The 13,113-nt window shown below is 38.0% G+C and overlaps 1 protein-coding gene across 4 annotated transcripts in view; it reads left to right on the forward strand.

Annotated features, from left to right (window-relative positions):
• The window catches only part of fat3a (FAT atypical cadherin 3a), a 689,153-nt gene that overhangs the window by 119,182 nt on the left and 556,858 nt on the right, over nucleotides 1-13,113 (forward strand). The window contains exon 1 of one of the 4 annotated variants that reach the window (XM_048598161.1): nucleotides 6,633-6,715. The exons of the other annotated variants lie outside the window; for them this stretch is intronic. The gene's annotated coding sequence lies outside the window, so the exon portion shown is untranslated. Of the gene's footprint in view, nucleotides 1-6,632; nucleotides 6,716-13,113 lie in introns of those variants that run through there. 4 annotated transcript variants of the gene reach the window in all.

A 13,113-nucleotide genomic window follows, 5' to 3' on the forward strand; every position in this document is an offset into this window, starting at 1 on the left:
CTACTATGGAGCACTCTTCAGCTTGTATAGTACATGCTGTGTGTGTTTCTGTATTGTTAACTCAGCCTGGTCCCTCTTTCCAATGCATTATGATTTATCTATTAAGGGCAATAATTCCCCAGTGGTTTGCCATAAAACAAATATTATTCAGCTTGCCCACTGCTCAGATGATGGCTTGATATCTTCTTAATAAGCTAATTAATTCCAGATCTGAAGATGCAAGACACTAGCATTCTGATTCAACTTGGGAAACTTTGATTTTACACAGCTTTAATTTGCTGTTTTCCTACCATTTTTGGCTAATATTCATAAATCATGTTTCCGAAGAATGGGAATAATTTGAAGCAAGAAATATGAACAACTTTTTTTTTGTATTTTCTGTGAATGTTGTGATGGAATTCATACATTTGTCTAGTTTAAAAGACAAGAAATAATACTTCCATATTCTTAACTGAGTTAAATACCTTGGCCCATAACCCACTTTCCAAGCATGACCCAAAAAAGTTCTATCCACTTGCCCTCCTTGGACTTCCCTGGCCAATCTTCTCATGCAGGATCCTGCAGAATTTGGTCAACGCAAGAAACCTTAGACACACCAGCAAAGGGAATCTACACCAGAAGTCTCACCCTTTTTAATGGCAAAAGCTTCTATATTCTGTGAAGTGTTCCCGAAAACATTGAAAAGCCTTGGGACATCTGAACAGCTTTACAATGTGTGTGAATGCTTAGGTGTATAAGGGTGGATGAGGTAACTGGGTAAGCTGCATAGGCTGGTGAGGCCTGTTCAGATTAGGGAGTTTGAAGGTTCGAGGTATTTGGAAAGTGAGCTTCATAGATCAGTGGTTGAGATCCTGTCAAGGGGATTGTAGTTAGAAGATCAAGTGTCAAGTGGTGAAGTTTTGTCAGTTTGGGAGGTAGTAAGGGCATTTAGGGGTGGTGTTGCAGGGTCAGTTACATAGTTACCCAGGAGCTTGAGGATTTTTCTATGCAACATTTCCTGGGTAACAGTTCTTGTAAGTCAGAACTCTCAAGTCTTCAACTCTAAAGTTTGAAGGATCCCAGGGTGCAGGAGAATTGGCCATTGAAGTCAGTACACTAGGACATCATGGGGTTCCCATACTCACTTTGGGTCATATGCCTAGTCTCTGACTGTCCAGAAGACCTGGGCTGTTAGTTCATGCATTTTGTCTCCCCAGAACTGATGTTGAATACTAGGCATAGATGTGGAACTTGTTAAATACTGAAAAGTGTCAATAAAGAAAGAAAATTAAAGGCTGACGATCATGATTGCATGAAAACTAGGATTAGTTATTCATATTTGCAAGAAATTTGTCATTAAAATAAATATTTTCCATGATTTTATTTGGAGAGATTTTCTTTTGGACAACACTAAACAGTTTGCTCAGTTATTAGTGCACAAAGGAAAACAAGCTGCTATTATGAACTGGGATTTCTAAATGGCTAAGAGGGTCAGCTCCATAACCGCAGCATGATACTCTGTTTTTGGTTCTTGCTGCATAGTATTAGAGATTTTCCCAATACTACAGTAATGCCTATATGAAGTAAAAAGGGAATGTTCAACTTGGGCAGCTACTTTAAAATTAATGAGGTTGTATATTTGTCATTTGAAAGTCTTTATAATTAGAATTACCACCACACTTTACTGAATAACTCTTCTGCAGTTGTTGCCCAGGCAATGCCTTTGTTTAACTGAAAGTGGTGGAAAATGGTTTTGTTGATGGGATCAGTAGGAAGACAGTCCATCTGGAAGTATTAAAGTACCTCCATGGTAATTAGAAACTATCTGTCTTTTAAAACAGTCATAAATTAAAATTTTGGGCCACTGTTTCTAGTGGACACCATCCATGGAGCTCTTCCTTAGTGAAATAATTTTTGTCTAATTTTTAATGAAAAAGCAGTATGCTGATAACAGCAAAACAGTTATTAATGAAAATTCCCTTAGAAAAATGTTTAAATGCAATCTGTATGAAACAACAGGACAATTGTAGCGCAGCTACTTTTCTTTGTGCTGATGTTCTCCTTAATTATGCAATAGAAATGATTATGTGGCTTGCATAAAACATCAGTGACTGATTAAGCTATGGAATGATTTTAACCTGTTTAGAGATCTAAATGCTAACACTTCAACTTTTCTAACTTGCTGCTGATTTTTTCTGCATGGGAACTCTGTTAAATTTTGTTGATTATCTGAACTATTCTTACAACGTTTTATCATTTTTAAGCTTTGCCCTTATTTCTCAACCAACATAGTTGAATTCTTGCTTCTTATAACCCAAGCAGTACCACTTCACTGAGAATTGAAATGGGTCCATTTGTGGACATATTCATTGACACCATCACAGTTTTATCATCACATCAGTGTGTGTCCTTTAACAGTTCAGTTAGGAAACTTCTATCCCCATGTGAAAATCAAAGCTTGAAGTCAGTTAGTATTTAAACTCCAGTTTCCTATCTGAGCTCAGTTTATAATGCAAATGCTGCATTTTTGTGTTTGAATGTTTTACAAACTAACCTTAATATCATTTGTATCCCCCTAAGTAGTGTTCTCTAGCTCCCCTGTTAGTGTGTGGATATATAGAACAGAATGTTGGATCCTAGATCCTCTAGAGGCCAGGAGCTGCTATTGCAGCAGAAGGAAGTCATTGCCTCATTTACCATTTTAGCGTTTGTACTACCAAGGATTAATCTGGTAATATGTGGAATATAAAGCAGTTAAAGTTTTAAAATAGTCATTAGACAATATAATTTAATGGATACATAGTTAAATATTTCAGAATTCAATTATTTTAGGTTTATATCACTGCAGTATTGCCTCCTTGAACTGCAGAGTAGGATTCTCCATTAAACTGAAGAGGATTACAGCTCTTGAAATGTCACTCTGGTGAAGGGTCCTCAAAATCATCTGAAAAGAATGAAGAATCAATACATTTATCTGCAGGAAAATTGAAGTCATAGCATCTCCAGGCTTTTAGCTGAGTAGAAAAAACAGAATTTAGAAGTAAAATATTAGAAAAAGACCGTAAGAGTCCAGTGCAGTGACAAGAGGTGAAGCCTCAGGGAAGAAATATAGATTAGGTTTAAGAGTCTGGATGGTGGAAAACGTCAGAAGCTAAATGGAAGGAAGAATCGCAATGGCGCACACAATTGTGGTGAACAAAAAGATGCCTTTAGCCCTTGTGGACTAAGGCGGTTAATGATGGATGGATTGCCTTTTCCATCTTATCTCAAGACAAAAAAAAGTCCCACAGACCTTTCTGTAATGTTCAGTACAATGCAGCATATATAATAATTGTATTTTTCATGTGTACAAAAAGTAAAGTTTTTATAATGGCATTCATAGTCATCCAATCAAATGATAAAATTTGCATCATGTTTAGCTGATGGTATTTGAATCTGCTGATTAATATAATTGAGAAATTTTGGAGACATATTGTTATGAAAAGAATGCACAGCTAGAGATGTGTGATACATTTTTCTGTACATTGATTACAAGTCATTAATGACATTTAAGAACATAATCTTCAACCTGTTCTGCATTCTCGGTCATGGCTGATCATCTATCTGAACTGTGTACTGTATCATCCCCATATTTCCTTTTAGTTTTGTTTGTACATGGGAAGTTATTGATCTGTGTTTTGACCATACTCAATGACCTGAGCTTTGATCCCCTCTGGGATAGAGAATTCCAAAGATTCATTACCCTCTCACAGAACAAGTTCTTCCTTATCTCAGTTCAAAATGGCTTGATCCTTATTCATAGTCATCCAATCATATGATAAAATTTGCATCATGTTTAGCTGATGATATTTGAATCTGCTGATGTGTATAATTGATGAGAAATAGTGGAGACATTCTGTTATGAAAAGAAAGTACAGCTAGAGATGTGTGATACACTTTTTGGTACACTGTCTTTATCCCCTTCTTCTAGACCCTAAGGTGGGGGAAAAATCCTTTCTGTATTTATCATGACTGATACTTTATGAATTTTGCAAGTCTTAAGAAGTAACTGGTGAAAGTTGTTTTTTTTATAGGTGCCTCAAACTGTAATTTCACGAGTAGAGCATAAATTAATAAATAACTGAGTGTAAGGAAGGTAGTGGAATAATCAATGTTTATTTTAATCTTCATGTACATTGAACAAATCAAATTGGCAGTTTGAAATTCTTTACACGTAAATCAGTTAGTAGGGTTTTTGTATGTTAAAGAACTGGTTCTGTTTTGTTGCCTTTTTTTTAAGATATCACCCACATTTTTCAGAGCAGTTAAGATGAAATAGTTTTCTGCAATTTTTTAAACTATATTGAGCAAAGGAATGGCTTTGAACTAAAAGAAAACTTTTAATATGACTTTTTCCTTTTTAACACTTAAATATGGGCCATAAAATTGGACTAAAGTGCCTGATTTTATGGGTGTTCCTCAAAATATTAGGGCCCCAATAGGTCAGTACATTTCAGGGTAAATGTGTGTAGCACACCATATTCTTCATAATGGAATCCGTACATTGTGGAAACAGGCCCTTTTTGGCCCAACAAGTCCACACCGACCCTCAGAGCATCCCACCCAGACTGATCCCCCTATAACCCACCTAATCTACATATCCCTGAACACTATGGGCAATTTAGTGTGGCCAATCCACCTAGCCTGCACATCTTTGGACTATGGGAGCAAACTGGAGCACCCAGAGGAAAGAGCAAACACAAGGAGAATGTGCAAATTCCACACAGACATCGCCCAAGGGTGGAATCGAACTCCGGTTCCTGGTGCTGAGGCAGCAGTGCTAACCACTGAGTCACTGAAGGGCAAATAAGGTTTCTTTTTCCCACACTTTAAAGTGCATATACTGAGGTACCAACACCTGTTTCAAGGACCTAATACTTGCAGTTCCTTTTTTTTTAATGATTGGTTTGCTTTAAGGTGGGCCACTGCTGCAGTTATGGAAACCAGCCTTTTGATCCAATGAAACCTAGAAGGTAGCTGATTCTACTGCCACTCTTTGACCATCTCCATGTAGGATACATTGTAACGAAGATCACGTCTATTACCTGGGGAGCCATCCCGGACACCCTACTGCCTGATGTCCAGTGACTTTATCAGGTAATGACTGCCTTTGCCTTTGATTGACACTGCACATTCCTAAGGTGACAAGCTGCTCGAAAGCAACAGCTATCATGTACACCTCAGGGTAACTGCCCACTCGCAGCGGGGTTGATTCCAGCAGTGACACGCTCAGACCATAAAGTTGTCCTTAATTGGCCTTTGAAACTTTAATTGCCAGTGGAGCGGAAAGGTTGACCTTGTATGCCTTTCCATGTAGTTTTCTGATCCGAAATTATTTCTGGCGGACGCAGGAAGGTGGCAGATTTGGTGTACATCACCACTTGCCCTTCCTGCCTCTAAGCTCGCCACCTCTGGGAGCGGAAGGTTATGTCCATAATGAAAACTTCACGTTTTTACGTACTGCAGATTTCTGTAGTGCCATATTCAATATTGTTTCAGGATTTTGTTCCATTAGCAATTTGAGCATGTAATTTCTCTGTGCAAGCATTGTGTTCCTTCCTGTTATAGAGGCACTAGGAAAACATTTTTTTTTAATGTTCAAGTTCTGTTCTGTGCACGTGATTACCTTGAGCTTTCCTAATTAGAAGCTTTGTGTTGAACCATGGGGACTTTGATTGCAGTAATAATTTAAAACTGCCTAAAATATTACCACGGAGTTTGAGATATTATCTATAATCTTTATAAAATTATAAAGTCCATGTAATAGCTCTTTCAAAACAAAGAATTTTGTGCCTCCTCTCTGTAAATAATTTGGAGAATTTAAATATATAACAAAACAGGAGTAGGTGACTGAAATTCCTTTGCAACTTGCAACAAATCAATAGGGAATGAACAATGGAGTACCATTTAGACATGGGGAGGGGAAAGGGGGCCGAGTTAGTTATTTCCTTCTCTGTTTTATGTGTCCTCCGTCTCTCTTACTGCACACACACAGCATGTACATTAAAGCACTCGTGATTTATGAAGGACTTGCTCACGAGAAGGATTACCTGTCATGGAGTGCTCATACCAGATTGGTTTTACTTTAATAATAAACCTTGCTTTCACACTGAGTTCCATTGCTTGCTACGCAAGTGAAAATTGTTTTTATTGTCAATTGTAATGTATTTCTTTCATGTTCTCTTTTTTTGGATCTGTGTCGAAGTTCATAATCGTCCAATTTATTTTCACCTTTATTTCATACAGATCTGATACAAGTCAGTGCAAAATAGCTATACACTTGCATCGATAAATTGACTGAACATCCGATATTCCAGTGTAATCTCAAAGCATGCCTGGAAGGCGGAGCCAGTGGCTTCCTATCTTGTCACATTCAAATGTGTATGGCCATTCACTACCAGTTATTGTCTTTAACAAGCTCTGCTGAACAGGCTGTGGTTGATGCTCATTATGGGTTTCAGGGAATGTTGAAGCTGTTAGCAAGCCAGAGCACTGGCTGTATTAGAAAGGGGGAGGGGAATTTATTTGAACGTGCCCTTAGGCTGTAATGCCTAACAAGAATTGTTAATTTAACCCTCGTGGTCCCCTGGTTACATTTCACGCACACCCTGCGTGGCAAAAATTCTATTGCACGTATTGGTTCCCATCTTTCATCACAGTGAAAGTGGCATATCCTGCAGGTTAGGAATGGTTAAAGGTATGTTATAGTCCTTCATACTTGCATTGAGATGTTTAATTTCAAAAATCACTCTGCTTCAATGTAGGTTTCAGCACAATGAAATGAGTGTCTTCCGAATTAAAATTGGTTGGTAACCTACGAATCTTAAAAACTGTCTTTGTCAAGGTAGAAAGATGAAATATATTGTTCATGAAAAGAAGATAGCCAGGAGTGGGGTGGCTAGTCATGGTGTTAATTGGGCCCAACTGGAATTGAAAACTCTTGGGACTTCAATGCTCAGCAGTAAAATTTTAAAGCTGAGAGGCAGCGCAGTCTCGTAGTCAAACTCTGTTAATCTTTATGAATGTGAGCAGCTTCTGTCCATGCGGCAGAGCTCTGGTGAGTTTTTACTTAGCATGTGCGACAGAATCCTTTTGTCTTCTCGGTTATTTGACCTTGGTAACTTTTTTTTTTCCCCTCTCTCGCTGCCAGCGCTGTGAGGCTCAGTTTATGAATGCAGCTGCCCAGAGTGCTGTTGGCTGGCTGGTCTGCCAGTATTGTTCTAATGCTCATTCCATATGTATGTCACATCACACTTCTCCCCTTACCTCCCTTCCCCCTCCCCATACACACCCTTTTACAAGCATATCCGTTTGGTTTCTTATCTGGAAAGATTGAATTGTTTTTTCCCTGCTGTAACTGCGAATTTTAAAGTTGAAAAGCTGAAACTCGGCTGTGACTTGCGTAGCCTTGGGCGAACGGACAGCACAAGAGATTGTAGTGAAGTCTTTTTTCCTGATTTTTGGACTCCTTGAAGTCTAAAGAAGTAATCTTGGCAGCTGCCTCGCTTTTTTTCTGTTACCGTGGTAGCGCCTGCAATGCATTATAATGGTGCAGGCAGGTTGGAGTTCTTGTGCCTGATGTCTTCGGATTGTTAGTTGCGACTTTAGGGGAAAAGCTGACAACAGATATGAGCAACTATTTTTGCCGTCCCCTATTTCGGTCCTTTTGAAGGTAGGATTAGTTCATACAATTTAAAGACTTTGTTTAAAAACCTTTTGTAATTGATCGTCGGGTGGGAGAGGTGCCAAATCTGTTGGACAGTAATTTGATTCGAACGAGTTTTGTACTGTATACTTGAATAAAGCAAGGCTAAGATAATTTAGTGGTGAGAACTGTAGATTTGATTCATACAAAACCGACAACTAAGCATATTTCAGCCGGTCTGGCAGCGTCTGTGAAGGAAAAAACAGTTCTGAAGAAGGGTCACCGGACCCGAAACGTAAACTGCTATTTTCCTTCACAGATGCTGCCAGACCTGCTGAGCTTTTCCAGCAACTTTGTTTTTGTTCCTGATTTACAGCGTCCACAGTTCTTTCCGTTTTTAATTAAGCATACTTCTTTTAAAGAGAACCATTTTTCTTGGGTTATTTCTAATTTATACTGCTGTATATACTTGTCAATTGGGATTAATGACGTACTGGATTAAAGTCTCTGTTTCAATATAAAAAATTTAGGCTTTAAAACACCAGTTTAACATGTAAAGCAAACATCTTATGCAGATTTCTAAAGCATATAGCAAAACACTAAGATTTCTGTTTTGTCCCTGCGATGTGGCTTTTTCGGGGTTATTCAGTGTAACATAAAATCAGAATTGGAAATCCTGCAATTGTAGTTAATCATTTTAGGGAAGTATTAGCCTCATAGTCTAATGTGTCAAATAAAAAGGTAAAGAAACTTGAAAATTCCTTCTTGTTCATAATAGCTTCAACACAAACTTGCAATTTCAGTTCAAATTACGATACATTTGATGCTTTGATACATTATTTTGAAAAACGAAAGTGTACAAGGCACCACATGTCCAGTAATCTCTCGACGTGCGGACTTCATTTTTGTATAAAGAGTTGGTGTGTGCATCTCTTTTGACATGCTGTAAACTTGTTTCTCTATCTCAATGATCTCTGTCTCAAATCAGCATGATTTATAGATTTTGGAAATTAAACCCTTAAAATATATTTTACATTCATTAATAATTTTAGCATTTAGGGACTGAGTTTTGCCAATATGGAATAAAGTGAAAGAGTCTTTTGGGGTACAGTTTTAAATTTAAATACTTGACCTACACTTTAAATTGAGATTAACACCACATGTAGTGTGGTATGGTGACTCAGGAGGCCATGAGAACAAGGGATTCAGTGGTCCTTGAAACATTGCCAAATGTTGGCAGATAATTCCTTAGAACAGACACAGGCATTTATTGAGCTGTTGTGGCTGTTTCCAATTACTAATATCATCCACACTTTGGATTTGAAGGTTATACATGTCACTGTGAAATGTGTACCCTTATCTTAAATTTTAAAAAAAATTCAATAAAATGATCCTGTCCAGAATAAGTTATTCACATTGGAAAGCATTGATTTCATCATTTTAAAAAATCACTTTTAAATATTGTATTCCCTGTTCCACAAGTATGGCTTTTTTTCTTTAAAAGAAACAAAAACAGATAACAAGGTGTAGAGCTGGATGAATACAGCAGGCCGAGCAGGAAAGCTGACGTTTCGGGTCGAGACCCTTCAGAAAATTCCAACAATTTTCTGAAGAAGGGTCTAAACCCAAAACGTCGGCTTTCCTGCTCCTTTGATGCTGCTTGGCCTGCTGTGTTCATCCAGCTCTACACCTTGTTATCTCAGATTCTCCAGCATCGGCAGTTCCTACTATTTCTAACAAAGAAAAACAGAAATTTGCTTTATCCCAGGGCTTGATATTTCAGAGTTGTTATTTTGGGCATTTAGCAACTCTTTTTCCACTCCTCCTTGAGCCCAACTATTTTCCTGGCAGTTCATACATAAAACCAGATGGGACAAACCAGTCATTGCATCTCCATATAATCCAGTAGGACCTCCAAGATTGGTGACTTGTTGAGTGTGACATCAGGAAGCAAAAACTAAACACAAAGATGCTGATGTATGATGTAGCATTTTGTTCAAAATTCCTTTTTTATAATTGGGTATGTAGCTAACCCAACAAACATGAGGCTTCAACACCGTATGATATGCATTCATGTGGATCCTAATGCGTACTTTATGGTGCTTTCAAAAAAAATCAAGTTAAGAAGGTAAATACAAATATCCATACATTTTAACAGAAGATAGTTCCAAAGAAATGATAGCATAAGCACACGTGATTTAATTTGACTAATGTTTTAGTGTGTATATAAAGGGAGTGTATATACAAGAGAGATCTTGAAGGTGGATGAACAAAGGCTCTGATTTAAATAGTGGTTCCTTCAAAGTTCACGTGGATTAAACCACACAAAAGTCAACATCAATTTTGGGTTTTACATAGACTATAGAGTACAAGAATAAAGATGCAATGATTAATTTAGACAAAACATTGGTAGGTTGCAGTTTTTAGTGGACCTATGATGAAAAGGATGTTGAAGCTTTAGTGTATGTAGATTCAGTAGGATGATGTCGGGAATAGGAAGACAAACTTTGGGCACTTGACACTTTCCAATGAAGAGAAGGTTAAGAAGACCTTTTTTAAACAAACATTTGAACGGGAAAAGTTGTTTACCCCATGTTTAAGTCACTTCTGACTCAGTTAAGGGATTGACACTTGCAGTACTGTGTAATATCTTTAATGTTATAGAAAGGCCATTAAAAACATAGCAGCATGCAAAATTTACCAAGATGATGCCAGAAATGACAAACTCATTTATGAAGAGTGACTTGAGGTGCTAAAACTATTTCCAGTGGATCACAGATTTAGGTTTTTTGTTTTGATCAGGAAACATTTCAATGAAAAAATAGTTGTCAAGTTGAAGAAAGAGCCATTGGTTTAAAATCATTATTGAATGCGAGGGCAGCGTTTCGGGCACACGTTTTTAAGTATGGCTTTTTTTATTTTATTTTTTTTTTTGGAGCATGACATACTCATCACAACAAGTGATCAAGACAGATGTCACATCTTATAAAAGAAAATTGGATAAATACTCCAAAACAGGAGTTTGCATCTCTAAGGGAAGAGAACCCTGGAGTCCTTCTTTCAGCACTCCAGCCTCAGGAGCCTGTCCATGGTTATTAATTAGAAGAGATGCTTCGCTGCTATGGAATTAAAGGCTTGTCCGTTATGCTAATGAATAGGATGTCATCAGTGATGCCTGCTGATGTACAGCGCGCACTTAGGACTAGGATAGAGCCTACAGGGCACTAGGAGTGCTGTCTTCTATTTACTTACCCATATAATGTAAATATTTAAGATTGCTATTTACCAGAATAAGGACAGGCTCGTATCTCACTATGAACTAAATCTGGCAATGGTGGTAGATCCCTCAGCCTGAGGCAAAAGTAGTGACACTCTTCAGCTCAGTTGACACCGTGGATGAGACCAGCTCCAGAATTGATCAACTAGGTGGTCTTTACACAGCATGTAACCTGTAGCCGGAGATAATTGAGCATATTCCCAGTCTGAGATGCAGATAGTGGCAGACAGTCGGTCAAACTGTAAAATTGGTTCAACACTGGTACAGTGCTCAAAAATGTGAAACGCCCTTTTAATTTTTTGACTCACTTGTCAGCAATGGACAGCTCAATCAGGCCTCAATTCTTATTATAGTGGGTAGGTTGACTACCAACAGTTGTCGTGCTGGTGTTAGTCTAAACTACTGATACCATGTGCACCATGTTTTTCTGATTAGGGTATCCTGTCTCCATTATAGCATTGGTGTGTCAAATACAGTCGGTGTTATTTTTGATTTTGAATAATGTTCTGTGTGTACCACATATTTGTTATAGTTTCATTCTGTTTGCCCAAGGGAAAATCAAGATTATACCTTATCAGGTGAACAATTATTTGAACGACTCAACTGTATGATCTGGGTTATATCTGGTACAGATGACTCACCTATTATCCCTAAGAGAAGTGATTTCTTTCTTAGAAAGTTGACACATCATCTTTGTATTAGTAATCTAGTTTCTCTTCCAAAGGTGGTTGCTTTAAAGTGTTAACCACTTTATGCACATTATTGTTGTTTTAATTGTGATTCACTGGTGGTTTTGGACTCCCACTTAGTCTCCCACTTTCTCATAGAAGTTTTATTGGCATAATAAAGCTGGAGAAAGTTTTAGTTTTAGTATTTTCTAGTGTCAAAAGGTTTAAGGAATTTTGAGTTGGTTTATTCAGTGATGCATTGATATTTTTGTACTGTAGAGAATTGATAAAGGCTGATCACCTTGAGCTAGGTCAGTTTTCTTTACTTGTAACTTTCTCAGGCTGTTTTCAAATTTCAACTTTTCCACTATCTGGATAGTTCTTTTCAATGTGAGGTCCTCTGATTGGACATTGGTCATAGTACTTCTCTGGAAGAGATCATTCTTGGATTAGCTCTGGTTGTAAATCACCATAATTGATTGTATAAAAGATTTAAAGTTGTCAGGTTTTCCAGAAAGGAGTAGTCTTCTGTAAAATCCTGTTTTATGATAAGTACCTGATGTACAGAAATTAAGTGCTAATACCATATTATCAAAGTTAACTGTCTATCTTATTCTGTCCATTTTAAACATTTGTTAGAATTAGTAGAGAGATGCGATTGAAGACTGTGTTCCTAGGGTCTGAATCTACATTCCAGAGTATTTAAGGAAGTGGCCCCAGAAGTAGTGGATGCACTGATCATCGTTCAAGATGCTGTAGGTTCTGGATAGTTCTTATGGATTAGAGTGTAGCTAATGTAATCCCATTATTGAAAAAAAATGTAGTGAGAAGACACAATTACAGACTGAGATAACCAGGTGCAGAGCTGGATGAACACAACAGGCCGAGCAGGAAGGCTGACGTTTTGGGCCTAGACCCTTTTTCAGAAAGTAATTCAGAAATTTTCTGAAGAAGGGTCTAGGCCCGAAACGTCAGCTTTCCTGCTCCTCTGATGCTGCTTGGCCTGCTGTGTTCATCCAGCTCTGCACCTTGTTATCTTGGATTCTCCAACATCTGCAGTTCCTGCTATCTCTGAAACAATTACAGACTGGTTAGCCGGTTCATTCTGAAAGATTTTAATGGCAGAGCACGTAAAAAGCAGTGACCAAGATCAGACGATCAGCATGGATTTAGGGAAGGGAAATTGTGCTTCACAGATCTACTGGAATTTTTTGATGGAGTTAGAGTTGGTGAGGGGATGTGGATTACTTCTACTTTCAGAAGGCTTTGATAAGGATCCACATAGATATAGAATGTAAAATTAAACCCATGGGATCGGGGGTAGTGTACTGACATGGACAGAGAACTGATTGTTTCCTGTCTGCTAAAGTAGGAACAAATGGAGATAGGAGGAACTGCCGATGCTGGAGTCTGAGATAACAAGGTGTAGAGCTGGATGAACACTGCAAGCCAGGCAGCATCAGAGGAGCAAGAAAGCTGACGTTTTGGGTCTGGACCCTTCTTCA

Source organism: Rhincodon typus, chromosome 6 (genome assembly GCF_021869965.1).
Source record: "Rhincodon typus isolate 14 chromosome 6, sRhiTyp1.1, whole genome shotgun sequence".
Classification (NCBI taxonomy): Eukaryota; Metazoa; Chordata; class Chondrichthyes; order Orectolobiformes; family Rhincodontidae; genus Rhincodon; species Rhincodon typus.